Source organism: Podarcis tiliguerta (assembly GCF_965153285.1).
Source record: "Podarcis tiliguerta genome assembly, chromosome: 10".
Taxonomy (NCBI): Eukaryota; Metazoa; Chordata; class Lepidosauria; order Squamata; family Lacertidae; genus Podarcis; species Podarcis tiliguerta.
In genome coordinates this window covers 48,975,573-49,003,128 of record NC_139543.1, presented here as the reverse complement: position 1 = coordinate 49,003,128, position 27,556 = coordinate 48,975,573, and the positions used below count along the sequence as shown (strand labels likewise).

The window sequence follows — 27,556 nt, the reverse complement described above, 5'->3', positions numbered from 1 at the left end:
AGGGGGAAGACTGAGCAAACTGGGAGGAGGAAGTGTCAGAAGTTGAAGAGTGAACAGGGTTTAGTGAGCAGAAGAGGCTGTGGCAGAGAGCAGTTCAGAAGCAGAGGTAGAAGCAAAGGCTGGAGAGGAGCGGGGCCAAGAGGCAGAGATGAGGCAGGCTACTAAGAAGCCAGAGGTGTGTGTCTCCCCCTGCTGCTGTGACTAGTTCCCCTTTCCCCAGTCTCCCAGAACCCTCAGGTGTATGAAGAGGGTGGAGCAGAGACAGACAAGGAGCTGGAGTCTCTGATTGCTTGGGAGGGACTTGAGGGAGGAGGAGCCTTAGAGAGCTGTAGAAAGGTGGGGACCTTCAGTTTCACAACTGCCTCACTGGGGCAAAACCTGCTGGGAGGAGTTGCTGTGCTCACTAGGCCTGAGCTGTTTTGTTTCTTGGCCCCTGGTGAGTTATTGTTACCTGCCCCTGACAACTGCCTTGATAATATGGCTGAAACCGAGTTAGCATTGAAACCTGGGTAGCATTTCTGGGTTTAATTACAGAAAGGGATGGGTGAATTTGTCAACTTCATTTTATGTCTAGTTTCTCATTTTTTGCAGTTATCCACACTCCCATTTCAGTTTGCATTTGCGTTTGAAAAAAGCCCTCACGAAAATTCATTTTAGTGTGGATTTTGCCTAATATACACATTTTTGTGAAACAATTTCCACATTATATTTTAAGTGCTATTTTTATGAATACGTTCATTTTAATGCACACATTACCCAAGGACACAATTTTTGGCTGGAGAATTGCACTGTAAAATTCAGATTACAAGGATGCATTTCAGTTTGCGCATTGTTCCAGAAAGTGTCAATTAGGTAGGTTCAGCTTTAAATGCGAACTGAATTTAAAATCTCTTTCATCTTTCATCTGCAGAAAAGTCAGGATCACAACCAAATTCCTACCAATATCCCTGCACTGACAATCAATATGTTTATGACAGATATCATGAGGAATATTGCTCCTTAGTTGAGATGGCAGTCTACAGCACCAAGAGGGCAGTCTTATCCATGTACTTGGAAGTAAGTCCCACTTTGTCAATGTGGTTTTCACCTAAGTTTGCAGCTTTACGCATGAGCAGATCTACTGGCAGAGAGGCATGCTGCCATGCCATTTCAAAATGTAGACTGCAGTCGTTACTTCAGAGTAGAACAGCAAGCTGGCATACCTTCTTATAATATGTCCTGCCCGCAAGTAAGCTCCTTGGACTGCTATTTGCACATGGAGCCACCTGCTTGTGAATAGAGAGGGCCCAGCCTATTAACATCAAAAACATATTGACATGGAAGACTGAAAGACAGCATGTTGCTAATGCTGTCAAGGAACGACTACTTCTGCTACTCGTTATCGGTTCTTGTATGGTTTCAGTTCCAAATGTTGGCACTGAGCATTTCCTTTGACATAGAGTAATAACTAAGGGCACAATTGTAATACCTGCTGCAGCCAAAGCCTGCCTCCTGTGCCAGCCAGTGTGGAAGGCTTGGGGCAGTAAAACTACTGATTTCCCTGTGCCAGCTCTAGGCTGGTGCAGCAGAGATGGCCAAATAAACTCTACCACTGGCAGGTGGCCCTCCTTACCCCATTACCGGGTTTTATGCTGGTTACCTTCAGCAGGGATAACTCCTAACTCTACTTTTGGCAGCTGCAGCATATACATTCATGGCAGACACCTCCCCCCAACCCTGTGAGTGGAAAGAGGAAAAACCTCCACAACAGTCTAACCTCTAACGTGATGGATCAGGGCTTATGATTGTTCTGTAAGGTGTCAATGTAAAACCATTCTACATGTGGGCATTTAATTTCCTTTGGAAATGAAAGCGTTACAGCAAGCAACAAAGAAGCATGTGTAAAAATGGCAGAGTTTGGCTGCTTAGTTATGCCAACCCCAGGTGCATAAAAATATAAATAAATATATTAAGCTAGGTTTGAATTACAAAAAATATTAAAGTTTGTTGGGTTGAAGTTAAGGCTGGTTATACATTCGAGGATTATGAATATATTCATTTCAGTTTCTGAACTGAATAATTACGGGGTTTGGATGCATTTCCTGGGATAAATGCAAGCCAGAGGTTTGCTCTCATGCTTTACTACTCGACAGCCTTTCAGGGAAGGACTGCAGCTCAGTATTGATGTATCTCCCTTTTATGGCAGTGCATTAGTAGCAGTACTAGTAAGGTAATTGCCTCAGACAACTGATTTTGTGTATTATGAAAGTGGGGCAAATGGTTTGCTATTTAATTGGATGCTGAAGGTCCCAGGTTCAATGTCTGGCATGTCCAGGTGGGACCGGAAATATCTCTGGTCTGAAACCCTACAATGACTGCTGGTCATTGTAGACCCTACTGAGCTAAAGTGACCAAGTATGCAGCAATTTCTATATCCCGAGCCTTTTCTGAACCAGCCCTGAGTCTGCAGCCAAATTGTGCTAGGTTTTTTTTTGTTAACACAGACAACAGATCTCTGGATGATTGAAAGACAAGTTCAGGATTTACATTTTTTTTTTTTTTGCAAGTCTTAGAGAGGAAGCTAAAGAGGAAATGTCTTTATAATAAGAAACCAGACAAGAACAAAAGTAGCTATCTGAGAATCTAGCTCCATTTCTGCAATTGCTCTGTGAATGTCATCAGAAAAGCAACAACCTCCTCTCCTTTCCTTTTTTCTTGGCTCTCATTCTGTTTCCTGATGTATGCTCTACATTTTGCAGCTTACTGATGGGAACCAGAGACTTGATGAATTTAAATATCCAGGTGCAAACCAAGCAACCACTGAACTACAGTAACCTTCATTTCATGCTCATTATTCTCATCCAACTTGGGAGTTTCAGCTGGTGGCCAGAGATGTACTTGGAGTTGGGATGGTGAACTTGGTGTGTGTGTATTGGCTGATGACATTATCAGGCAACAGAGTTTTTGCGGGGGTGGAGATGCTGAATTTACATCAGTATGAGCAAAGTGGTGCGCTAGTCTGATTAGACTGGTGCATAGAATGTTTAGGTTGAAACAGGCTGTGCAATATTGTCCTGCTTCTCTTGTGCTGCCACAGGTTTGCAGAAGAGAGAAGCGATTTCCTGATGTGTAATGCTTCCTTCTCCAATTCTGTTGCTCCAGTAGGAAAGTAAACAAATGGAACGGTTATGGAAAGAGAGAAGGACTGCCCCATCATGCACTACACCTTATGATGAAGAACAGACTGCTGAGTGACATGGAATAGAATTGAACTGTGACATATGTAAAGGAAGTGTATTGCTTCACAAGATTCCCCAAAGGAGCAGGCATTGGCATATAAGAGACAGCCCATCATTCAGATTATGGCAGGTTTCCCATGGAAATTTCTTTCTTAATGAATGCATATTATGTAGGCCTTCCACCAACAGTTGTAGGGACAGCTAACAGCACTCTGTGTGTATGTTTTGGGTTTTTTTGGTGAAAATCACTAATATGTCTGGTAAGTTTTTGATGCAAGGTGTAAATAAAATTGATGTAGACATTGATTGTCTTCCTTCTTAATTTGACATGAATCCCAATAGAGAAACATACTAGTGCCCAGGTAGGCAATTGTTTCTGTTCTTTAAAAGCACAGATCTCAGCTTAAAAGCATTAGAAGTTTGTTCAGATACAGAAAAAAAAAAAAACTGGAATGGAAAAAAAACAACCCCCATTTATTACTTATGAAGGAAATTGAAAGATAGATGCATTCAAAGTTTTACCAGAGACATGTTACATTTCTTCACATGCATTTAAGCCAACTTTCCCGAAATTTCTCAGTGTCCTTCCAGACGGTTGGTTTTTTGCATGCTTGTATTCTGCAACATGTGGTTGACACAATTATAGTGCATTAGTGGTGTCTTTATTCCAGATAGTCCAAACATCATTTTGCTATATTAATTGTTCTGTAATGCTTCCCCAATGTTATTGCATGATTGCCATCTGAAGGGGCACTAATGTGCTATGGAGCAACAAAAGTAGGGCCAATAAATAAATAAATAAATAAACCTGGAACATTTGTAGTATAAATGAAATTATGGGATTTCGGTAGGAAGTTACAGGACATACAGTGACAGGAAATGAAGCAATATGTCTGCCTCAAAGCTTGTGCAGGTGCAGACAATATAGAAAGCATGACCACACATAATGCGTTCTTGAGCACAATAATTACGAATGCACAATATAAAGGATTTCTGGAGGGGCCTTGAATCTGAGGATCACTGCTGCTGAAACAACACCCGGGTCCTGTTCTTATGGAAATGCCAACTTGAGCTCTGCACAGCACTGTCCAAGGTACCAATGATGTGTTACATCTCTTCCACCAAAACTGTGGAAAATGACTGTGCAAAACAGAACACCTATTTAACTCAAGAGTTATCTCATCTTTTGTGGAGGTATTATCATCAGGGACTGCTATGGGTAACAATAAAGACAAAAAGAAAAGCAGCTGTAAGGAGAGAGAGTAGGTACCGTATTCTTTGCTCTATAAGACTCACTTTTTCCCTCCTAAAAAGTAAGGGGAAATGTGTGTGCGTCTTATGCAGGCTGCACAGCTATCACAGAAGCCAGAACAGCAAGAGGGATTGCTGCTTTCACTGCGCAGCGATCCCTCTTGCTGTTCTGGCTTCTGAGATTCAGAATATTTTTTTTCCTTGTTTTCCTCCTCCAAAAACTAGGTGCGTCTTGTGGTCTGGTGCGTCTTATAGAGCAAAAAATATTGTAGGTATAGAAGTAAAATGATCTCCAGGGGCCTTACAGGAGGCCTTTGTGGCAGGATCAGTTGTTAAATTTATCACCTCTATACCCTGACTTCTGGTGGAGTTCTTCAAGCACAAAACAGAATAGATCTCTGTTCTTCAGCACAAATACAAAACAAAGTGTTTTGCATGTGACACATTTGTTATGGCAAGTATAGTCACCATAGTTTGCAATCTAAAAATAAATGGACACACATATGTCTCCCATTTAGAAACAGGTTGGTATACAAGTTTGAACATTTGGATTTTTCTTTATTTTTTTTGCCAACAGAAGGTAGTTCAATAAATATTTTCTCACCTGGCGTGTCTCTCCCACCCCGACTCTCTCTCCTAAAACCAGCCCTCCGACAGCCATATTTGTTTTGCTTTTTTCATTGACCTGGTGGGAAAATTGCATCTGCTGATACAATGCTAATGCCACTTGTATCCTGACAACCTGAGACCCAAAGAACAAAGGAGCCCATAAACTTATCTATAAACTTAAGTAAGATACTCACAGCTGGCACAAGAGACCACTTAATACTGGATCCATGTAAGAGCTACACTTGAGCATCAAAACAAATAAACCTCCAGCTCAGTCTAACTAATTAGCTGTCTGCTAATTGACACCCCAAACACAGGGCGCATTCCTTGACCCATTACCTGGCACAATTTATATAACATGCAGCCAACTCTATGGGTAGAGTCCCCGTCATATCTAAGAGGCCAGAATGACTGCATTTTTCCTCCTCACACTTTGTGCTTGTAGAATTCAGCATGATTAGGTGACTGGTTTGCATCATGTTTTAGGCATGGCTGCACCCACCTTGTATGCTGTGTCTGCAGCGGGTATGATATTTCCATTACTGGAAAATGTAATGGGCAGCCAACAAAATCCAGTGAACCAAATCCTGGGAATGGTACTAAGGGCTTCAAGTTACCCTATTAAAAAAAGGGAACATGTACGTGAACAAGGCCTCAGATGTAATTCCAGATGGTTAGGTCTATGCTAGAAAAAAAGAGAAAAGAAAATGAAGGATCAATGTGTTTCAAACATGTCATTGTGCTCATGGTGAGCTGGGGCAAAATGGTTATTTTGTGATCCTACTATGGATATACAAAACAGGTTACCTCCACTCAGCTAAGCTGTAAAATCTATCTTGCAACCAAAGGAGAAACAAGACAGGATAAATCACAGCTACCTCCTCTGTTACAGCTATGGGGCTATTAAAAAGGTAGGGAAATTCTCCAGATTAGGACTTGGCAACTAGTAATGGGTGTGACCTTTTAGAATGCATCTATCTGAAGCTGGGGCCCTCCAGATGGAGTTGGACTCCAACTCCCCTAAGCCCCAGTCAGCATGACCCATGGTCAGGGATGATGGGAGCTGGAGTCAAACAACATATGGAAGGCTGCAGATTCCCTACCCTTGACATGGATTAAGGCAGGCATCCCCAAACTCTGCCCTCCAGCAGTTTTGGGACTACAACTCCCATCATCCCTAGCTAACAGGACCAGTGGCTAGGGATGGTGGGAATTGTAGTGGAATTGTAGTCCCAAAACAGCTGGAGGGCCGAGTTTGGGGATGCCTGGATTAAGGCAAGGGCTGCAGCTCAAAGGAAGAACACGCACTGTCCCTACAAAAGATCCCAGGTTCAATTCCTGGTGTCATCCAGGTCAGTCTGGAAGAGACTCCTGCTTGAAACCCCAGTTATGGTAAGTACAAGGTAGACCAATGGTCTGATTCTGTATAAGGCAGCTTCCTATGCAAGCCCTCACTGTGTGGCACAAGCTTGCACTGCTCAATGGCTCTTAGCAGTGGTGGAGGGAGCCCAGTGGCTTGAGGCAGTAGGGTTGCCAGATAATAACCTGGAGAAAAAGTCGGTTGCACTGATAAAACAGGAGACAAAAGTCACTTTAGCTGCTGCTAGGTTTTTCGCTTCTGGTGCAATGGGACACTGACGAGTGCCAGGGTGCACTGAAACACTATTATTACCTTCCTGCCACAGCACTACTTATTCATCTATATGCACTGGTATACTTTTGAACTGTTACGTTGGCAGAAGCTGGGACAGAGCAACAGGCGCTCACCCGGACATGTGGATTTGAACCGCCGACCTTCTGATCGGCAATCTCAAGAGGCTCAGTGGTTTAGACCACAGTGTCACCCGCATCCATACAAGTAATAAAAACAATTGTAATAAATTAATTGTGGACATAGGGAGGCAGAAAGGGTATCAAGCTGATTTTAGGTGTTATTGAACATAATTAAGACACCTTCACTTATTCTACCACTTGTTTCTCTTGCAGAGGGAGTTTGTTAATGAAAGTCACATTTTTTCTCCTAAAATAAAACACTGATTTTTTCCTTCTGGTAATCCTATCAGGTCCTCTCCCAGCTCCAGAGGTCTTGGTATGAGAAGGGTGACATCAGTCCATGGTGTCAGCCCTCTGAGTCACTCAGTCGGATTGCATGAGAACGATTTTTAAAAGCCACGAGAAAAGCACTTGGAGCAAGTCCGTAGGGTTTCAGCCCACAGCTTGCCTGCTGAGCGTACAGCCTCTGGAACCAGCCAAGGAATCCCTTACACAGGACGTGATTCAGTAACAGACAATAGAACTGCTTGCAGTGACTCACAAGGCCCCTTGTTTTCTCCGGGGATTGAGTAACAGTGATATGCCCCAAAACATGTGTTTCCCATCATTAAAGGAAACCTCAAACCTTACTCTTGTGGACTGTGGGAGTGTGTGCATGTGTGTGCCCACGTGCCAGGAGGAAAATAGCAGCAGCCCTGCATGCGGGTGGGGGGTGCTGTTTGTTCAGAAATGTGGGATTTGGGGTTTTGCTGGAGAGGAGCAGTTTTAGATTGCACCTCACGTTGTCACAGACACCACAGCAGCACATGGAGTTGTCGGCTCCATGTCATGTTGACATTCTCGGAAAACAAATTGGATGGAAAATCCTCTGTGCAATTACAGAATTGTAGGGCTGAAAATAAGCAAGATTCAAAAATAAGGCAAGGATGATGCCCCTGTACAACTTGAGTAGAAAACAACATCTTAGCAGGTTCAGCTTCTCTCATCACCATGGCAGCAGAAGTGACACCTTTGGAAAGTTTTTCTTTCTCTGCAACTATTAGTAGTCACCACAGCTGCATCTTAGGGCTTGTCCCATGCCTAGAACGCATGGGTCTGAGCAGTTTTCCCTTTGCCCCTCCACTTCGCCAGGAAAAACTAGCTCTTCAGTGCTGAATCGGAGCAAACATCAATCCGTGGAAAACCTGATTGGTGTTTGCTCCGATTTAGCACTAAAGAGCTGTTTTTTCCCTGGGGAAAGCAATGAGACAAACAGAAGTCTGGATGTGCCCTCAGATTACATTCCCTTCATGTAATCACTGTTAGTATGGCAGGATCCTGCACAACTAGATTAGCTTTTTATAAGACGATGGTGTGCTCCAGAGAGCAAGAGTAGCCCTGATGTACAATGTCAGAGGTGCCTGCAGTTAAAACAACAATAACAAAATCCAAACGTTTTAGGACAGTGAGCTGGCATGGAACATACACTGCAGCTAAACATTGATCCATCTAGCTCAGTACAATTGACACCAGGTTGCAGTGGTTCTCCAGGGTTTCAGGCACCCTACCTGGAAATGCTGGGAGATTGCACCAGGCATCTTCTGAATGCAAAGCAGATGCTGCCAGTGAGCTTTCCTTTCCCAAGCCCTTAAGCCACTTAGTTCTAGACAAAAACAGAAGAGTGCAGGGGTTCAGTGTCCTGAACCTCTGGCCTACCTGGCAGCAAGTCAGTCCAAAGTCCAAAGTCTGAGGGTCAATGCACACAAGCAAAGTCCAAAATCCAACACATTCCAGGGTCAATCCAAGTAGCCAAGCCTGAAGTCCAGCCAAACCTAAAGCACAGTCCATTGGAGGTCCAGGAGCATCCAAGTCAACGTCTATCAACATGAACAGTTGAGCAGACACAACACCTCAGCTCTGCTCCTTTTTGTACTTTGCCTGCTGATTGCAGCATCTGGGCTTCACGAGGTATGTGACCCTCACCTGCTCCATGCCTACTCCAGCTGAGGAATCACACCCCTCCTCCCAGAGCTAGCAAGACCCACCTGGCCAGCAAGGCAGCTGGGCTGTGGCCCTTGCTTGCCTTGGCCTTCTAGTGCACCCCTTCCACTGCTCCCTATATCTCAGAGCTTGCTGTGTTCATGAAGACAGGGACCCCTCTGGCTCTGGTGATGGGTCCTGCTGCTCTGGTTCCTGTGCATTGACCCTCATCCACATACCATCGTCATCACCCTGTGAGTACTTCCTTCCCCATCCCCTGCTTGCTCCGTTGTGTCCCAGACCCAGCTACACCCTTCGCCGGGGTCCTCTTCCTCCTCCCTGTCGTTCTGCCAGATCATGACACCCAGACACAATGTACGAGCTTCAGATTGGACCTCAGTGGTAATATGGGATGATCTGTCCCTTAGCTCTGCCAGCGTAGACCAAAATGTGAGCTGAGATGTGCCTAGGAAAGGCTTGTGTCTTCCCCCAAAATAATTTTACTTGCCTTTGGGAAGAGGCTTGCCTGTCTCTTTGATAACTACAACTGTGGCAATGAGTCACCAGGCTGCAGGTGGGGAAGGTGCTGGGCCAAAGGAATAGGAAAGAAACTAGCAGAAGCTGCAGCTGCTATATGCCCTGTTTAATCTTTCAGCAGCTTAAAGCTATGGCACAATATCTAGGTTGCATTTTAGTAAAATCACAATAAAATACTTGGAAGAGTTTCTGTCTCAGTTTCAGGGCCACAAGCACAACTGGTTGCAGACCAAAGGGGGCCCTCAGTAAAGTGGATCTTCTCCCCTGCTACTGACTGCCTGGCAATTTCATCCAGCAGCAGCAATGCTCTGAGTAAAACTGAATGGCTGTTTCTCCAGATAGTACTAGGGGCTTGCCAGTGACATTTCCCACAATGCAACAGAGCAATGCTATATTGAGTGTACCAGGGTACTACTGGAAATTCAAAACAGCAGCATGTAGCTACCCTTTGTTCTGGGGCAAGGGAAAGACAGGCACCAGTACTAGTGGGTGCTAATGGAATACAGGGGGCCTTAGCAGCTGCCCATGGATGCTGAGTGCTGATGCTAGTCTGACCACAAGAAAGAGATGCTGGGCATGCTACATTTGTTACATTTGTAAAGGACAAGAAAACCCACTTGGACGAGGAGGTAATGATTATCCTGCCGATAACAGCCTTCTCTCTAGATGGAAATAAACACGAAATGAACCCCAGACTGCAGTGGAAGCCATGAGTGATTTGCCTTGGAATCCAAGTGTCAGGTGTTGCAAAACAAGAGCAGATTTAGCCAGGATTCAGAGAGCCAACTGTGGTTAGGCAAGAGGAAGATGCTAGCCTAAATGAGCTAAGCTGCTTTTGCCCAACCAAAACAAGAGCTTGATCAGCAGCCTGGCAGTGTGTTCCTGCAGATTTAGGCAGAAGGAATGACATCACCTTCAGGAACCAGCCAACAGTATTAGCAATCACAATGCCCACCCTGTGCCAAAAGTACTTGATGTCTTGTGCATGACGCCCAAAGCATGAGGTAAAATATATTGTCTGGTTAGATGCAGAGACTGGCATACCAATTAATCAACAATTAACTTGAGTCCATTTGATTCCATTCAAACATATTTTAAGATCATGGCCTACACCAGCAATATGGTTTTAGGCTCACACATGTTTTGAATCACTGGGTATTTATAATATCTAAAGTTAGATAATAATATCTAAAGCAAACCTCTGCTTTGAAGGTCATACTGCGTAATATTGAGGCAGAACTCCAAAATCAGAAAGGGCCTGGCAAGTGTGCTGCACTTAAAAGCTAGACACATCTATTAAGATTACTGCAAAACTAGTGGCATCTAGCTTGTGGGAGGTACAAGTGACTTTGTCCTAAAAGTACTTAGCAAACAAATTGCAGTGGACTTCCTTAATAGGCTAAGGTGAAAAAGGTCTTGATCCACTCAGAAAAAGATTCACTGGATGGCTCTGTGTGGATGCAATGGTGGTGGCAAAGTACTGATAAAGAGGACAGCTCTGTCTTAGTCAACTCTAAAGTCTCTCATAGTTGTTTGGCTTCAGGCTTTTGCATGTAAAGCAGGATGGCTGCATATCTCCACTGTCCTGCCTCCCAAGTCATTTGGTGAGCACTGCAACATGCATTTAACCATATGTGATAGAGCATTACTAATAGTTACTGCTGCCCTGACACTGGGAGAAGTGTTGGCTTTCAGTCTAGCACAGAGTTCCGGAACCTTTTTCAGTCTGCGGCCCACATTCCCTTGAGGGGGCCATATGCCAGTGGTGGGTGAGGTCAGAGGGCAAAGTGGGTGGAGCAATGGCCGCAACTCATGCTTTTGTACAGGAAGGCCACATTCCAGCCATGCAAAATGTCAAAGGTTTCTACACACACACACACACACACACACACACACACACACTTCTGTATCCTCCATCCAGACAAGCAAGCAGCATAACCACAGTTCAAGAACACACTCGAGCTAGGCAAAAAGCACTCAAGGAGGGCATGGAGCAGGGCTGGTGTCCTGGGGAAAAGTCTTGTGGGTCAGATAGAGAGGCCTGGAGGGTCCATATGGGCCTGAGGTTCCCTGCTTCTGATTTACCATACAACCCATGGTTAGCCAATCTGGTGTCCTGCAGACATTAGGAACTACAAGTTTTGACATCCCTGACTATTGGCCATTTATGTTCATGCTGTTCCTTGGCATAGATAAGATAATTGCCTTGCCACAAGACATGCCATTTCTCTTTCCTGTATTGGGGCCTGATAAGGAATAGCTAGGAGGAAGCATAGGTATTAATAGCAAGGCTTCAGAGTTGTTCTAACAGAGGAGGTAGGGGAGGGGTGGAACAGAGAGGAGTTAACAAGAGTTCTAGTTGAACTAAAGGAAGAAGGGGCTGGGAAGGAGTTTGATGGTATGGCCCTTAATAACAATACCCAACTGGAGCTCTAATAAGGGACTGCTGAAGTGTATTCAGTGGGAGAATAGTGTGTGATGTTAACACCCTGTTCCTAATGAAAAAACTCTAAACTGAACAATCCAGTGGTTGTGGCGATTTGTGCACAGAAAGAGAGGGACCAAAGACATGGAAACGGGCACGTTTGGTGTGCCCTTGTCCATGGAAACCCAACAGAGCTATATGTGGTAGAGTCACTGCTAGCAGGTTGGGCTTTGGTTTAGGAAGCGCATGTTCAAATCTGAACTTGGCTACACAGCTTACCAGGTAGCCTTGTGCTGGTCATATTCTCTCAGCATATGGGGTTTATAAGATTACAATGCTACTCCTTTCTGAGAATTGTTCAAACACAAATAATTATGTAGGCAAATGAACCACATCTGAATGAGAGACACTGAAATGGTATAATACACAGCTGTGAGTGAAGACAATACAATTTCTGATCTGAAGGCAGATTATTCAAAGAAGCAAATGTGTGCTTCTGTTGGTTGTACACTTTGTTCTATATGCATGTGTGTTTTTGGCATGGTGAATCTGTAGAAACATGGAATTCACACAGCCCCAAGCATCACCTGGCAAGCTCCATCAATATAATCACAATCCCACCTTTCTACAGTGTTTTCCACCTTTCAGTCAGAGTTTGGGCATGCATATTTATTTTCCATTCAGTCATTATAATATTCAGCAGACGGGGAAAGGCTTCATTGAATGATTGGCTCTTTGTACTGTGTCCAAGAGTTTTAAAAGCCAGTTCGGTTTTCCTAGAACATATGCCATTTCCCATTAATTCTAACCCTTGCTTTCTTTTTTCTTTTGCCTTTTTGAAAAAAGAAATACTTTTCCGCAGTTTGTACACTGGAGAGGGGGAAAGAATCTTAACAGTTAAACTGGATTAATGAAGTAGATTTCTCCCAATCCTTTTCACCCAGTAGTATAGCCAGGGTTTGAAAAAGAGCACCTGTCTGTAATCTAGGCAGGGGTACAACATGGCTTTTAAAAAAATGCAAAACAGGCTGTAATATATGGACTAGTTATCCGCATCGTTTCCCCAAATTAGTGACACAAATTTATTTATATTTTCAAAAGCTCTCCCTAAACATAGGCTGCAAAACTGTGGATACTTTCTTGGAAGTCAGATTATTATCAATAATAATGATTGAATTTGTTAATCACTTGTCACTCAAGGGTCTCCAAGCAACTTACATTTAAAAACAAAAAGATTGTGAATAGTGTTAATGGAGCTTAGCCCACTTTTATGGTTGTTTGAAATGGACTTGCACCAGGCAGTCTTTCAAATAGGATATTTCTTCCAAAAGGGTATTGTCCTCTGACAGCCCTACAGAGAACTATCTCCTGCAAAGTAGGGTACATGGTCACCATGGTTATAAGACCAATTTTTCAAAACAGGCCAAAGGGTTTTGTGGAAGTTCACTATTCTGTTATTATTTGCTACTCCCTTTGACTGAGTTATCATCTGCTTAAATATCCCTAGCAACTTCTCTAAGATTTTCCAGATGCTTCTTAGAATAAATGCCAACACCTTCAAAGGCATCCTCTCTGTAATGATGTACAGTGTACTAATAACTCTCTGCCAGTGCTTCCAATATGTTTGTTTTCCCACCAGGATCTACAGTTTTTGATGGCACTGCATTCTTTAAAATGGGCAAACCATGGAGCACCTGCAGTTTGGCATTCCATTTAACTCGCCTCCATGGCCCACCTTCTTTTGCTGAACCTCTTTTTCATTACAAGAATTAAAACTTTGTTATGAGCGTATGAAGAACAAATGAATGCTGCTCACTCATCCTTGACTGCCAAAGAATTTACAAGGGAAACACAACATTGAAGAGGGACGCAAAGATGCTAGGCTTCCGCATCCTTTAGCAGCTCATTACCCTCCATGGACTTTAGCGTTGGCCCCTTTGAGAAAAGAGAACAAAAATGTCTGGCCACTGGATTCCTTCTCCAGCTCTGAACATCCCACTTCAGGAACTTCCTGCGGTCCCAGGAGTAAAGGAGAGGAAGTTCCCCTTCAGTTCATTAAATGGCCGTGGGTCTAGCTAGCTCTTGCTTTTTCTCTAGGAGTTTGGGGAGAGCCAGGCAATCTGTTTTCCATTTTCTGTACTTTCACTGGAGCCTGTAATTGCTCTTTGAACCTACAGGAGCAGGAAACCCATTAAAACGCTGACAGGACAGGGACTTCATTTGGAGCCAGCACATTCCACAATGCCTTTCATCTTGCAAGGCAAATAACTGGGTGAGTTCTCAGGGACTGGGGTGGCATCAGATTTCATGCTGATTTGAAAAATATATTTTGTCACTGGAGTTATTAATGCAAGCTACTGTTATTCTAAGGAGCTGTCATCTAGGGCAGGGATACTCAATTACCTTGTCTGGCAGAGGAGCCCAACTTCCTGCTCTATCATCTCAGGGCCATCTCCTTGTTTTTAAACTTGCTGCTCCCAGCAGCTGTCAACTCACCTGTCTTGACCATTCTGTTTTGTAACATTCCTGTGCATGCACCACTTTTTTATTTTTTCAGTAGCTGCCACATATAAATCAAGGTGGCTGATGGGTTGCCAAAGAGCCAGGTTTTTGCAGGTCTGACCAGAATTTCTAGTGCCAGGTCTGAGCTGTATGCAGTCATCAGGTGGTAGCCAGAGAACAAGCCAAGAGTAGGAATAAGCCAGAGCTGGGATATACTATTATTAAGCAAAGTCACAACCATACTGGAAGCCTTTATAGCAGGGGTGGAGAACTTCTGACCCGGGGGCAGAATGCAGCTCTTCAGATCTCTCTATCTGACCTTGGGTTGGGACCTTCCCTTGTCCAGCCCTTAATTGAGTGCTTTTACCTGGCTGGAATGTGTCCTTAAGCTGTAATAATGCACCTTGCTTGCCTGGATGCAGGATGGAAAGATACAAGGGTAGTAGTGTAAAACCTCTGGCTTTTTCATGGCTGGAATGTAGTCTACTGTACCAAAGTAAGATTCACACCCACTGCCCTGTCCACTTTGGCCTCTGGCTCCACCCCTGGAAGGTTGCTCATGAATGAATGCAGCCCTCAGGCTGAAAAAAGATTTCTCTTCGCTGCTTCATACCATGTCTGGTTGAGGAAAGCCAGTGGCCAGCCTGGGTGAGCAGAACCACTGCAGTTCTTGGGGATGAATTTCTGCCCAGGCAGATTCTTCTGACTGTAGCTCTGGTGATTCATCAAAGGGTACAGCTATACAGAGAGGAAGCAGTGGGTTCCTAGTTCTAGACCCAGCAGTTCTTGATGCCCAGTCAGTATATGACAGCACCTTGTAGTTGCTATGGATGTGCATGAGTTGTGAAATAAATATATTTTCAGCCCAATATATTTTACTGGCCCAACTTGCACGGCCCTTCAAGAAGTGCCACCCATGATTCTTTGCAATTTCATATATGTATATCTCAGATTATAGATAACTGTGTGTTGTCCAAGGACTGTGCCCCCACACCCTCTGTGGATGCAACACTGCTTAGCTCACACATGGCTTCACTGGTGCTCCTAAAACTATTGTGCCCTGTGCAGCAATCGGAAAGGGGCAGCTCAGAGTGGCACCAAGCTTATTTAGAGCTGAACTGAAATTAGAAAAAGATTTTGGCTCAGAACTTAAGAAGTTTATGTCTAAACTGTGTGCATGTCCACCCAAATCTTGACTAACTTACTGTCCGTTTGAAGGAAGAGTAGTGCAAAGGAGCAGCATGGCTTGAGATGACTATGATGAAAAGAAATCACCCATTGCTAGGATTGTCAGTCCTTTGGAAAAACCACTTTCTACTACAGTAATTCATTTCATGCTGCAATGGCTGTGGCTCAGTTTGGAGTCTAAGCAACCCATTTACTAGTGTAAATCATGCCAAGGAGTTTGTGAACTTTACTGTGCTCAAACCTCTGCTCTTATTTTCTTTCTTTTAAATAAAGCAAAACAAAACAAAGGCTAATTGTGTAACAAATGGAAGTTCTATCCCAGAAGCTCTCCTGTCTTATCTGCCACATGCCAACCTTGCGTCTTGTAAGCTGACCCTGGAGTAAATGACAGTGCTTGGCGTACAACCTCTGCAGAGCTGGCAAGGAAGCCCAGGAGAGGACGAGATGAGCATTCCTACAAAGTGTTTAATGAACAGGGTCAATACAGAAAGGTAGCTTTACAAATTACGTACTACTGAGGCTGGTGAGTCATCGCCACTCACAGTATATTCCACATTGTCCCTGTGCAGAAGGACTTAATGATTGATTACTTCTAGAGATTGCTTTTACGCTGTGCATGTGACTTGCACACCAAGTCAACAATGATGATGGCATCATATCCGTTTTAAGCTGGAGCAACAGAACTCCAGCAATAGGTAGCAGGGAAATGCCCTTCGGAACTGAGAGGGCAATGACATTGTACACTGAAGTCTCAGTAGAGGTGGGGAATGTGACATATTGCTTCATATATCGCTTCACTCTCTAATTGCACACTACAAATAACATGCAGATGAAAATGGTAGTCAAGTTTTCCCATGACCTTCCAGTTCCACTTGACCTATGTCTCACAGCGTTATGAGGTGTGTTTCCTGACTTCACCAGCCACTCTTGGAGCATGGAGCCAAGGAATCATGCATTGTAATGAGACAAGGTAAGGCAAGCTAGATATGATATGATATAGGGCCTAGCAGGAGTGGATCAACACAGGATTGCCATATTTGGCTTCAGTACCATGGACATCTGCTCATAATATTACTTAGGGACAACTCACATCAGCCAGGCTACTACAGGACAAGGGCAGGGTAGTGACAAGGTTGGGGCAGTGCAGGAGTGCTGGTGGAGGCCATCTGTCTCCCTCACTGATGGGCCCACATCACCTCAGCCCCACCACTACCGTGTCCTGTTCCATCCCTGTACTATTTCAGTTAAGGAGCAGCAAAGCTGTGGCTGGAAGGCTGGCACCATGCTACCACTCATTCCTGAAGTTATGGCAAGTGTCATTTTGCCTAGTCTGCTGTCCACACTAAGCCTCCCAACAAACAGGTAACAAGCAGAGCTATTCCTCTATGAAAACTGCATGATATCAATAACTGTGAATATATTACATGACCTTTGAAGTCCATTGGTGCCTCTGCCTGGGTTGCCTGTGAAGCAGGTGACCCTATTGCCCTGCTATGTAACTACACTGCTAGCTCTGCATCTGATCAGACTGGCTTCCTGTGTTTGTTGCAGGGAATCTCCAGAGGAAAAGGCACCTGGAACACTGTGTGCAATATAGCTCTGGACCAGGAGCACGGGAAAATCCTGGATAAAGATACATAGATAAGATGGAGCACGACAACTGGCTGTGGTTCTGAGCTATTTAGTATACACCTTAATTCAATGCTACCCTTGGAAAAATAACTAATGAAGGGCACAGCTCTACATGAAGGGTGCAACAAGCAAGCAACCTTTCTGCCTTCTCCTGTTTCCTGGTAGTTTCATGGCATGCAATCTGCTCTGATGTTACCTAATATGATGTTGAAATTGCAGCTAACCTCCCCTTCACACTGCTCCACCCTCCAACATCATGCCAGAAGTATTTCTTCCCCACCCTCTAGCCAAACAAGCACTTGAAGGCGTAGGGATTGCTGGACAGTGCTTCAGGCCTCACTTAATGGCAATCCATTTGTGGCCTCTTTATGGGGTTGCTGTTTTTGGGAGAAGCATCAGACCTGACACCAGCCCTCATTTCCTGATGGCCACAGTTGTATCTCATGAAGCAGTGATAAGATGACATTGGTATGAGAAAATAGTCTGGACTAGGAAAGATAGGGTGCTGGGATATGGACGCAGTGTTCTGCCCAGGGATCCCGTATCTGCTTCTTTACTAGCCATGAGAAAAAGATTCCACTCAGGGTTGCCAGTTTCTCTTATTTTGTGAGGTTGTCCCTACTGATTCCACTGCATTAAAGCTGCATTGAAGAAATGGAAAAAGGATATCCTTCATTTCAAAACAACCAGCCATCCAGAGCAGTGTAGATTAGAGACCCATGCTCAAAAGTAATGATCAAGCTTTGGTCTTGCTTTACTAAATGACATTAAGCAACCCAGAATAGCTCTTCATGCAAAAATACAGATTCAGGTAGAGGTACCTGGGTATAATGCACACAAGTCTGCACTGGCTATGAAGAGTGTGTGTGCATGACAATGTATTCCCCACCACATTTCTTTTAAAATATTTTTTCTGGAGTTGCTGACCAGAAAAAAACTAAGCAGACAAATGCTACCCACATGTGTGGAGTAGGGATGAGTGAGAAGTTTGGTTAAGTTAATTTGCATTTCCCAAAGCACTACAGGAACCAAAACACAGCTATCCTTCAAAATGCATACTTCTCTTAATGTCACAATACAGTTATCCAACAAAAAAAGGTTAATTCATGTTAAGTTTGTGGATCCTTTTCACATGCACTACTGGAAAACCAGTTGTCCTCCATCTTATATTTGTGCAGCTGGTTACTCCTGCCTAACTGTAGAACCTTTATGATAGGCTAGCAGACTGATGGGCAGCATAGAAGGATGGACTTTTCTCCATTTGGCTTCTATAGAATGCTGCCTGTGCTGTAGCTACATCCGTGGAAGCCATAGAATTGAGGTGCATCTGGCGGTGGAAGGAAGGTTTTACGAGACGAAGAATGATGGAAGTGAAAGAAGTTCCTTTGCTTCAACATAACAAAACTCCCACAGCATTGTTTAGCTGTGGATTAGTTTGTGCAGGGAAGAAAATAAACGAGAACTTCCTCTGTAGGCTTTTGCCATAGTTGCAGGGTTTCCACTCTTGAGACCAATGAACAAAATTAATTTATCAGCGTGACTTGCACAGTCCCAGCGGAACTGAACCAAAAGGCCTTCCAAAATCCCCTCCATCTTATCTAGCAACATCTCTGACAATTTATGCAGCTGGCCTAGCCAGGGATGGAAACCCCCCATTAACAGGAAGAGTTTTTCTTCATTATTCAGACTTTGAAACCATGTAAAGAATGGGCTATGTACTGAGCAACACTAATTGCTTTGTTCAGCATGGAATTATAATGATTCCCATGAGCCTTCTCCATTGGCAAAAAATTTGGCATAAAAGTGGGGATAGGGTTGAAGTTTCATATCTTTTGCTTTTTGCAGTATGTAATGCACTCCCTTTTTAGAATGTGTATTTCTTCACAATCCTGATATATATGGTTATACCCTCTAACTAGGGACGCGGGTGGCGCTGTGGGTTAAACCACAGAGCCCAAGGCTTGCCGATCAGAAGGTCAGCGGTTTGAATCCCTGTGATGGGGTAAGCTCCCGTTGCTCGATCCCTGCTCCTGACAACCTAGCCGTTCGAAAGCACGTCAAAGTGCAAGTAGATAAGTAGGTACCGCTCCGGCGGGAAGGTAAACGGCGTTTCCGTGTGCTGCTCTGGTTCGCCAGAAGCAGCTTAGTCATGCTGGCCACATGACTCGGAAGTAGTACGCCGGCTCCCTCGGCCAATAAAGTGAGATGAGCGCCACAACCTCAGAGTCAGCCATGACTGGACCTAATGGTCAGGGGTCCCTTTACCTTTACCTTTTTTACCCTCTAATTGCAACATAAAGGTTCACATCAGTTGTCTGATTTTTTTTTATCAATATGTTTGTCTCATAATGATAAAAATAGAGAGCTTTTATGTATAATCTTCAGGCATAGTAATCTTAACTGTTTCAGGAAAGCAGCAAGAGAAGGAGGTTTATCAAGTTTCTGGTGGGCCACCCAACATGGGCAATGTGAGTTGTGCTCCATTTGGTGATTACTTGTAGAGGTTTAGACTATGGTAATATCCTGATCATGACACAAAGGTCAACCTACCGGCACCCTTAGTTCCTCCTCTGAGGGAGATTCAGAGGATGATGACAAGACAGAAGGACTTTGGGGTTGTGGCTCCTCATCTGTGGAATGCTCTTGGCAGTGGCATCTGGCGGGCCCCTTCACTCACTTTTTTATTTGGGGCCAGGTAATGCCTTAACCCCTCCTGAAGCTTTTGGTGGGTTACAATAATGTTGTATGTTGTTAGTTGTGCTGCCGAAGCTTCTGGCTGCTGTTTGGAGCTTGTTTGGTGGATTTTTAAATGTTGCAGGTATTTTTATTATAACGTATTTTTACCTAAGCTTATGCTCTTCAATATGTTATAATCTGCTTGGATACCCTTTTTTGTTTAACAATTAATCATAATAATTTTGGAAAGTAGGGAGATGTCTTATACTGAGTCATACTAGCTCGGTATTGGCCACACTCTCAGAGCAACTCTCCAGTGTTTCAGACAGGTGCCTTTCCCAGACATATCTGTGGATGCTGGGAATTGAACTTGCGCAAAGCATGTCCTCCACAGGCACGAAAGGACAGATATATTTCCATCCTGTGTCAGTTTCACACATGTTTGTTTTTAAGTCCCTTCTGTCCTGTTCCTGTGCCAATTTGTGCTTTTTGAAATAAAAAGAAATGAAAATTCCTATTTAAAGACATGTTTTATCACAAAATAAATATTTAAAGATTATTTTATCTCAATTTATAAATGTATTTTGTGGCAAAATGCACATTTTATGCATTTCATATTATTATTTATTACATTTATCAGTTGCTTTATGCAATGAGATGTCTGAAAATGACTTGGCAAAATAAAACACAACACATAAAATCAATCAAAAACCAGAAAGATAAAACCATAATGATCACCCATCAATGTTTTAATAAGAAACATAATTCTTTAATAAGAAACAAGTCCTACCCACCCCACTAAAAGATGAGCACAACTGAAGGATGGTGCCAAGTGCACCTCCCTGGGAAGAGTATTCCACAGACAACTTTTTCCATTGGGAACTTTATCACAAAATCCAGATAAACATATGTTCTGACCTGAGGATTCATCCAGAGGGTACGAATTAGGTGGGTTCAGTTAAAAGTGCAGAACATAATTTTCCTCCATCACTGTCTGCCAATGAGCTACAGTTGTTCCCCTAAACGGAAACTATACCCCCAAACTATGTCCTTGCTTTGACGAGGCATTTTTAAAGAATATAGTGGTACCTTGGGTTACATACGCTTCAGGATACATACACTTCAGGTTACAGACTCCGCTAACCCAGAAATAGTACCTTGGGTAAAGAACTTTGCTTCAGGATGAGAACAAAAATTGTGCTCCGGCAGCGTGGCAGCAGCGCGAGGCCCCATTAGCTAAAGTAGTGCTTTAGATTAAGAACAGTTTCAGGTTAAGAACGGACCTCCGGAACAAATTAAGTACGTAACCCGAGGTACCACTGTAATTAAATTACGCTCTTTGATTTAGTTTTCGGTTCAAACAGGGCATTGCTGCTGGGGGTTTGCATGTGAAAACATATACTCCCTTATTTGGCATCGAGCGACGGCAAGTCCTGCCCCTCAGCTTCCTGCTTTTTCTTCAATTTTACATCTAGCTGTGTTGGTTACTTTAATACAGAGCAGGGTTGCCTCTCTCATCATCTCTCACCCTCACCCACATAGATGTTCCTTGAGGCTTGAGTTCACTGGTGGGTGTGAGAGATAAATGTTGGAGGAAGAGAGTCAGAGGGGGCCAGTTACACATGACTAAAATTAGCAGGGAGAAGAAGAATGTTGAAGTCTCTGAGGAACATTTGATAAAGGATTCTTTTTATTTATTTTTAAAAAGGAACTCAACGCCCACTTGTGCTCCTCTTTCCAAGGAACTCTCCTCCACCCAGAATATCTTGAGCGATACACATGGATCTAGCCAGAAGGAATTTCCTTCGTCATATGCATGTTGTCATCTTCTTCTTTTGCAACTGCAGACAATGTGGCCAGGAATTCCTGATATAGCTGTAGGGTTTCCAACTGGAAACAGGAAAGCAAGAACAGAGTTCACAGCCCCTCTTGATAACACGAACGTTGCACCTATGCTAAGGGATGCTTGCCCCATATGGTAACAATTTTGTATTCTCTCCTAAATAAGGATGTGGGAAGGCTTACTGGATTCCGAAAGCGAAATTAGATACGACTTCGCCTTTCCAGTCCAGGCCTTGCGCACCGGAGATAACGTTTTCTTAAATAAACTTATGGATTCTGAAAGACCAGTAAATTTGAGGCAATAAATCTTCATGTGACTAGAACATATGGCCTTAGAATAAGAAAAGGTAGAGCAAACAATAGGCAGGAAGCTGATCTGTTTCAAAATATGTCGAAGAGAATCCTCTGAGAACTAACCCTAGTAAGGCATTTTTCTCCGCCAAGATGACCCGTTGCTTCCTAGAAGTGCCCAATGGAAATAAAATACACTTACTGCACCTGCTTCCCCCACCCCACCCCCACCTTTCTGAGCACAGTGAGCCTTTGTAGAAGGCCATTTGTTATAGAAAGTATTTTCTTGTGTAATCCCACTGGATTTAGGACTCTGGTTGCTTAAAGTTCTTTGGATTGCATTTGAAGCAGACAACACTCCAAAGTGGAACAGGCCACATTTAAGCAGTCTGAATACGAGAATAATACGGCAAATCCCTCCCTCCCTTGAACATCTCTTCTTTGACTGCAAGGCTTGGCCGACCTATGCAACAAGCAGTGGCAGAAGGCCAAGGTTGTAAAGTGGACTGCACTGGGTAATATTCCAGGGTGGTGGTTACCTACCAGTGATGGGTGACGCCTAGGGATGTCACTTTAATTTTATTTTCATTTCTCATTATCCCAGTCATAAGTTTAGTTCTCGACATTTCCATACTTGTTGGTGGGTTTTTAAAATAGAAATCCTAAGGATAATTCATAAGCATTTTAATGCAAATTTGTATTAATATATACACTTTTGAAAATCAATTTCCCTTATATAATGCATTTTCTAGTACAGTGGTACCTTGGTTTAAGAACAGCTTAGTTTATGAACAACTTGGATTAAGAACGCTACAAACCCAGAAGTAGGTGTTTTGGTTTGTGAACTTTGCCTTGGAAGTAGAACATGTTCCGCTTCCTATTGAGTGTGTTCCATTTGTAAATTGAGTCCCCCGCTGCTATGGAAAGCACGCCTTGGTTTAAGAACGCTTTGGTTTAAGAATGGACTTCCAAAACGGATTAAGTTTGTAAACCAAGGTACCACTGTAAACATTATTTGACTAAAGATCTGCATTGCTAAATTCAGAGAAGTGTACATTTGAAAGAATGGCTGTGTTTCGGTTAACGTATTATTTTGGAATGTAGGCAAATTAGGTAAAATTGGCCTTTAGAAGTGAAATGAATCAAATTTTCCCCACATCCCTAGTGGGCTCAGAGGCAAAAATGGATGGACCAAGAAATGGAAATTGCACTTTTATACAGTAGGGCAATTACAACATACACTCATACCTATCTCTAGACCCCATCCAGGCAAGCAAAAGGCATTATCAGAGTTCAAGGACACATTCCAGTGAGGCAAAAACATCAAGGGAAGGTTCAAAATATGGCTGGTGAGAGGCATAACTTGGGGGAGAGAATGGGATATGTACTGCACAACTCTAATTGCTTTGTTCAGCATGGAATAATCCTATGAGCCTTCCTCATTGGCACAAATGTTGGCATAAAAATCGGGTTGAGATTTCATATCTTTTGCTTTTTGCAGTGTGGGACGCACTCCTTTTTATAATTTGTACTCAAAAATACAAACAGGCTGTAGTTGGGAAGGGGTGTGGTGTGGAGGGAGTCCCAAGGGTCAGATAGAGAATTTGGAGGGCCACATACGCCCCCTGGGTCTGAGGTTCCCCATCCCTGATTTATAGCACTGTCCTAGTTGCATTTTTAAATTTGTACCATAGTTATACAGTATTACCAAGAAGACATTACGCTTACAGACATTTTTGATAAGGAATGGAAAAGTCCTGAAACTCTGCCATAGCTCCCTTTGGTGCCTTTGTGCTGGTAAACTAAAAATTCTATCAAGGAGTCCAAAACAACCAACCACCATAAGTCTAGAAATATCTATGATCTGAGAACCTACCAATATTCAGTTCTGAAACTGAGAAAGGATTTAATCATGTAAGTGTGGAACATACAGCAGGTCCTCCAACTTCTGGCATTAATATGGAATATTTGAAGCTCAAAGTAATGGGTTTTCAGTTTTCTCTTGAAGAATTTACTACTCTTGATGTAAGAACAGCGGGGGTTGGGATGAGTGAGACAATCTGTGCTTCGGGCCATATATCTGCCACCCTCTTGTCAACTTTCTAAGACTATGCTTGAGAAATGTATGAGGGAAAATTCCACAACACTGAGGAAACAGAAGCCTTGATATATTTGCATCAACAGCACTAGAATTTAACTACCTACTTCAGAGCTTAGATTGACTGTGGATCTGTATTGGAAGGGATAGCCTTTTTGTATTGGAAGTGGGACATGATGAGGTCTGCTTTTTTTTACTTTGGGCTATCAGGAAATAGATAGTACAGCTTAAAGCAAATTCACTCATACATGTACGCAGAAGGTTGACTGTGAGCTATGATCTTATATGGAGAACCGCCAGCAGATTACTGAAGGCTCAGTTTCCTGTGGTGACTGGATGCAAACTGCTGAAAGAGGAACTTTCCCCCAGTGAATGCATTGTTGCACACATTACCTGTCTGGAGACTGCATTGCAAAATCTGGAGAAATGTGAATTTCAAGGAATGACCCTGTTTCAATTTGTGTTTTGTTTCAAAAAGTGCAAATTCAGTACATTTGCCTTTAAATGTGTTTCTCTCCCATTCCTAATCCTTATTGAGCTGTTCTGGGTTCCCACCCCCGCCCTTAGGGTTCTTTTTCCCTCTTGAAATATATTTTTGTACTTCTGCAAACTTTGGGGTTTCCCTGAGCCTGCTGCTACCTTCCCTGCCCCTTCTCCTACATAAGGATTCATTCCTTGTATGTTGTATGTTCCTTGGAAGAATGTCAGAATGTGAAAGATAGATACCAACACACTTCTTCAAATATCATTCATGTTCGCCTTAGTGTATCCGACAGCATCTCTTTCAAGATATGCCAATAAGACACTTCAACCGCAATTACAGCTACATCTGCTCCTGAACTCCACCAGCATGCAGCCACAATGCCACTGAGCTGCTTTAAAGTACCCTTAAAAATGTGAAGCATTCCAGACATTTTAATTGCAGCGCATTGCATAAGCCAGGAGCTGGTTCACACAAAGGAACAATTGGGGAGGCGAGGTAATTTTGATTTTTAACCACTCTATCCCTTATTCAATGCCAGACACAAAAGCACAGAGAATTCCACTGCCTGTTGCCTTTCTGAAGTACCTCATTTTTCTGAAACCTGTTTGTTTCATTTAAAAAAATCTACTAATGCCTTTCAGAATTGAATGGTAAACACTTGAAGTTGAAACTGGCTCTCCCGGAATGAAAAGGAGGATCAAAGAAAAAGAGGGGGAATGAGTGGTTGGACTAGCTCTCATCACCATTCCCAAGGCTTTTCATTGGGGACTTGTGTGCTAGGCTGAAAAATGGGGTCTCCAGTACTAAGAACTTAGACTGGACCAGCATCCTCTTTCCCACAGTGGCAAACTGTATGCTTCTGTGAAGCCCATGAAGACTAGTAAATAGCCCAAGGTTGGCCATATACTTTACAAAGGACTGCCCTCTCATTCAAGAGGACAGTTCTCTGTTTGATAGCATCCTATATATGAAAGCTATCCCGCTTCTGGTTGAGATTTCTTAAGATGAAACTGCAATTGACCTAGTGTATAAAGGAATTTCCCAGTGGTGGTGTAGTTGACTATTGCTTTGCAAAGCAGCTCTTCTACCACCGAAGATAAGCAACAAAACCTCCTTTACACACCAGAGAATTCCCCAAATAAGGGGCATCTGAAACCATTGCCAACTTTGTTACAAGCAGAACTCCATACATCTCAGCAGCTAGGCAGCCCCTCAATGTGTGCTCTGTAGCACAACCAGATAACCTCCAAACAGTACCTTAGTGTCAATTTGGAAGCAAAAAGGTGACACTGTAGGGACTTCTTAGGTCTCACAGAGCCCCCAAGAACATAAAAACTGCTAACTTATTTTTGGTGTCCCCATTTCCCTCCCAAACTGATAGGCACGCAACCCCTTAAGTGTGCTATTGGAGAGACTGATGATAAGCAATAGATATGGGTTAAGCCCTAAGCCTGACTGACTTGGAATGAACTTTGGTTTTGCTGATGTGTTATTAACAGCATTCGAATCTTTTGGTCACGGGTGGCGCTGTGGGTTAAACCACAGAGCCTAGGACTTCCTGATCAGAATGTCGGCAGTTCGAATCCATGCGACGGGGTGAGCTCCCGTTACTCGGTCCCTGCTCCTGCCAACCTAGCAGTTTGAAAGCACGTCAAAGTGCAAGTAGATAAATAGGTACCACTCCGGTGGGAAGGTAAACAGCGTTTCCGTGTGCTGCTCTGGTTCGCCAGAAGCGGCTTAGTCATGCTGGCCACATAACCCGGAAGCTGTACGCCGGCTCCCTCGGCCAGTAAAGCGAGATGAGCACCGCAACCCCAGAGTCAGTCACGACTGGACCTAATGGTCAGGGGTCCCTTTACCTTTAATCTTGGGTCAAGTGCTCATGTTCTCCATAATTTTTGATGTAAGATCCTTCTGCGATGAGAGTAACTCTAGAAAAAAATAGGAATTCTATCTACATAATTTTATCTGTAATGTGAAGCATGGGGAAATGGTGCAGACCCACCTGCCTCTGACAAGCAGACAGGAAGGTGGATTGACTCCTCTCTAACCTCCTAGAAGAAGTTGAGAAGTTGTTGAAATGTTATAGGCATGTTGAGGAGTGAGAAAGAGCCATAGATGCAGCTTTCAAAGAAACCACAAGGAAGCAATTTTCTCCCTAAGCATAATGTATGAAGAACGCCGACACAAGGAAGGAATTTATGGAGGCTTTATTCTCAGCCTTTCTAAGTGCAAATAAATTGTAGCTCGCAAACACAAATGGCTTTTTAACGTCTCAGAAAAGGTGTCTTGTAAGAGTACAGAGAATTAGATCCTTGTGTTAAGAGAATCAACGAAAGGTATGACTCCTGCTTTTAATGTAGCCTGAAATGGTTACAGCGGGATTTCTGACGCCAGGGCACAGTGTGAAGCAAGGGGAGTTCTATAGTTGAGCTGAGGGGAAACGGCTTCATTTCAGCAAGAAGGTGTCTGCTTCCTGCCACTGAAAACATGGGGCTTAGTTACTAGCTGGCATATAGTAGAGAAGGACAGCCTCAAGCCTTTGGTGGGTTAAAAGCAAGTTCTTGCTGGATGCACATTTTGGCACTGCACTGCTAACAACGATCAGTCATCTAGTTATTTGTTTCAAATAATTAAAGTTGCTCCCAAATCCCCAAAAATAAATATCCTGGAAGAAAGGCTCACAGTGACACCTTTGAAGAATGTTCAGAAACTTGGTTCAAATAAAGCTTCTGCCAGGCTGCTGACTGGGACCAGTCGGTGGGAACACTGTATTCTGGTCCATTTTAAAGTACATGCTTAAAGCACTACATGGCTTAGGATGCAGGTAGCTGAAGGGAGGCCTGCTCCTATACCAATATGCCTGTACATTGAGAAGCTCTCCTCCAGATCCCCCACCATTTGAAGGGAGGTGGGTGGTGACTAGAGAAAGAGCCTTCTCAGAGGTGGCACTTCTCTGTTTTTAAAAATTCTATCCCACCCAATTCTTGGAAGGAACCTAAGGCAGCTAACAAATAAGATAATAATAACAACACAGTATAAAAACAAATAGTCAGCCCAGAATTAAGCCA

The 27,556-nt window shown here is 43.4% G+C and overlaps 1 protein-coding gene across 4 annotated transcripts in view; it reads right to left on the bottom strand.

Moving 5' to 3' along the window:
* The window catches only part of SYN3 (synapsin III), a 194,613-nt gene that overhangs the window by 45,301 nt on the left and 121,756 nt on the right, over positions 1-27,556 (bottom strand). The gene's annotated exons all lie outside the window — the stretch shown is intronic.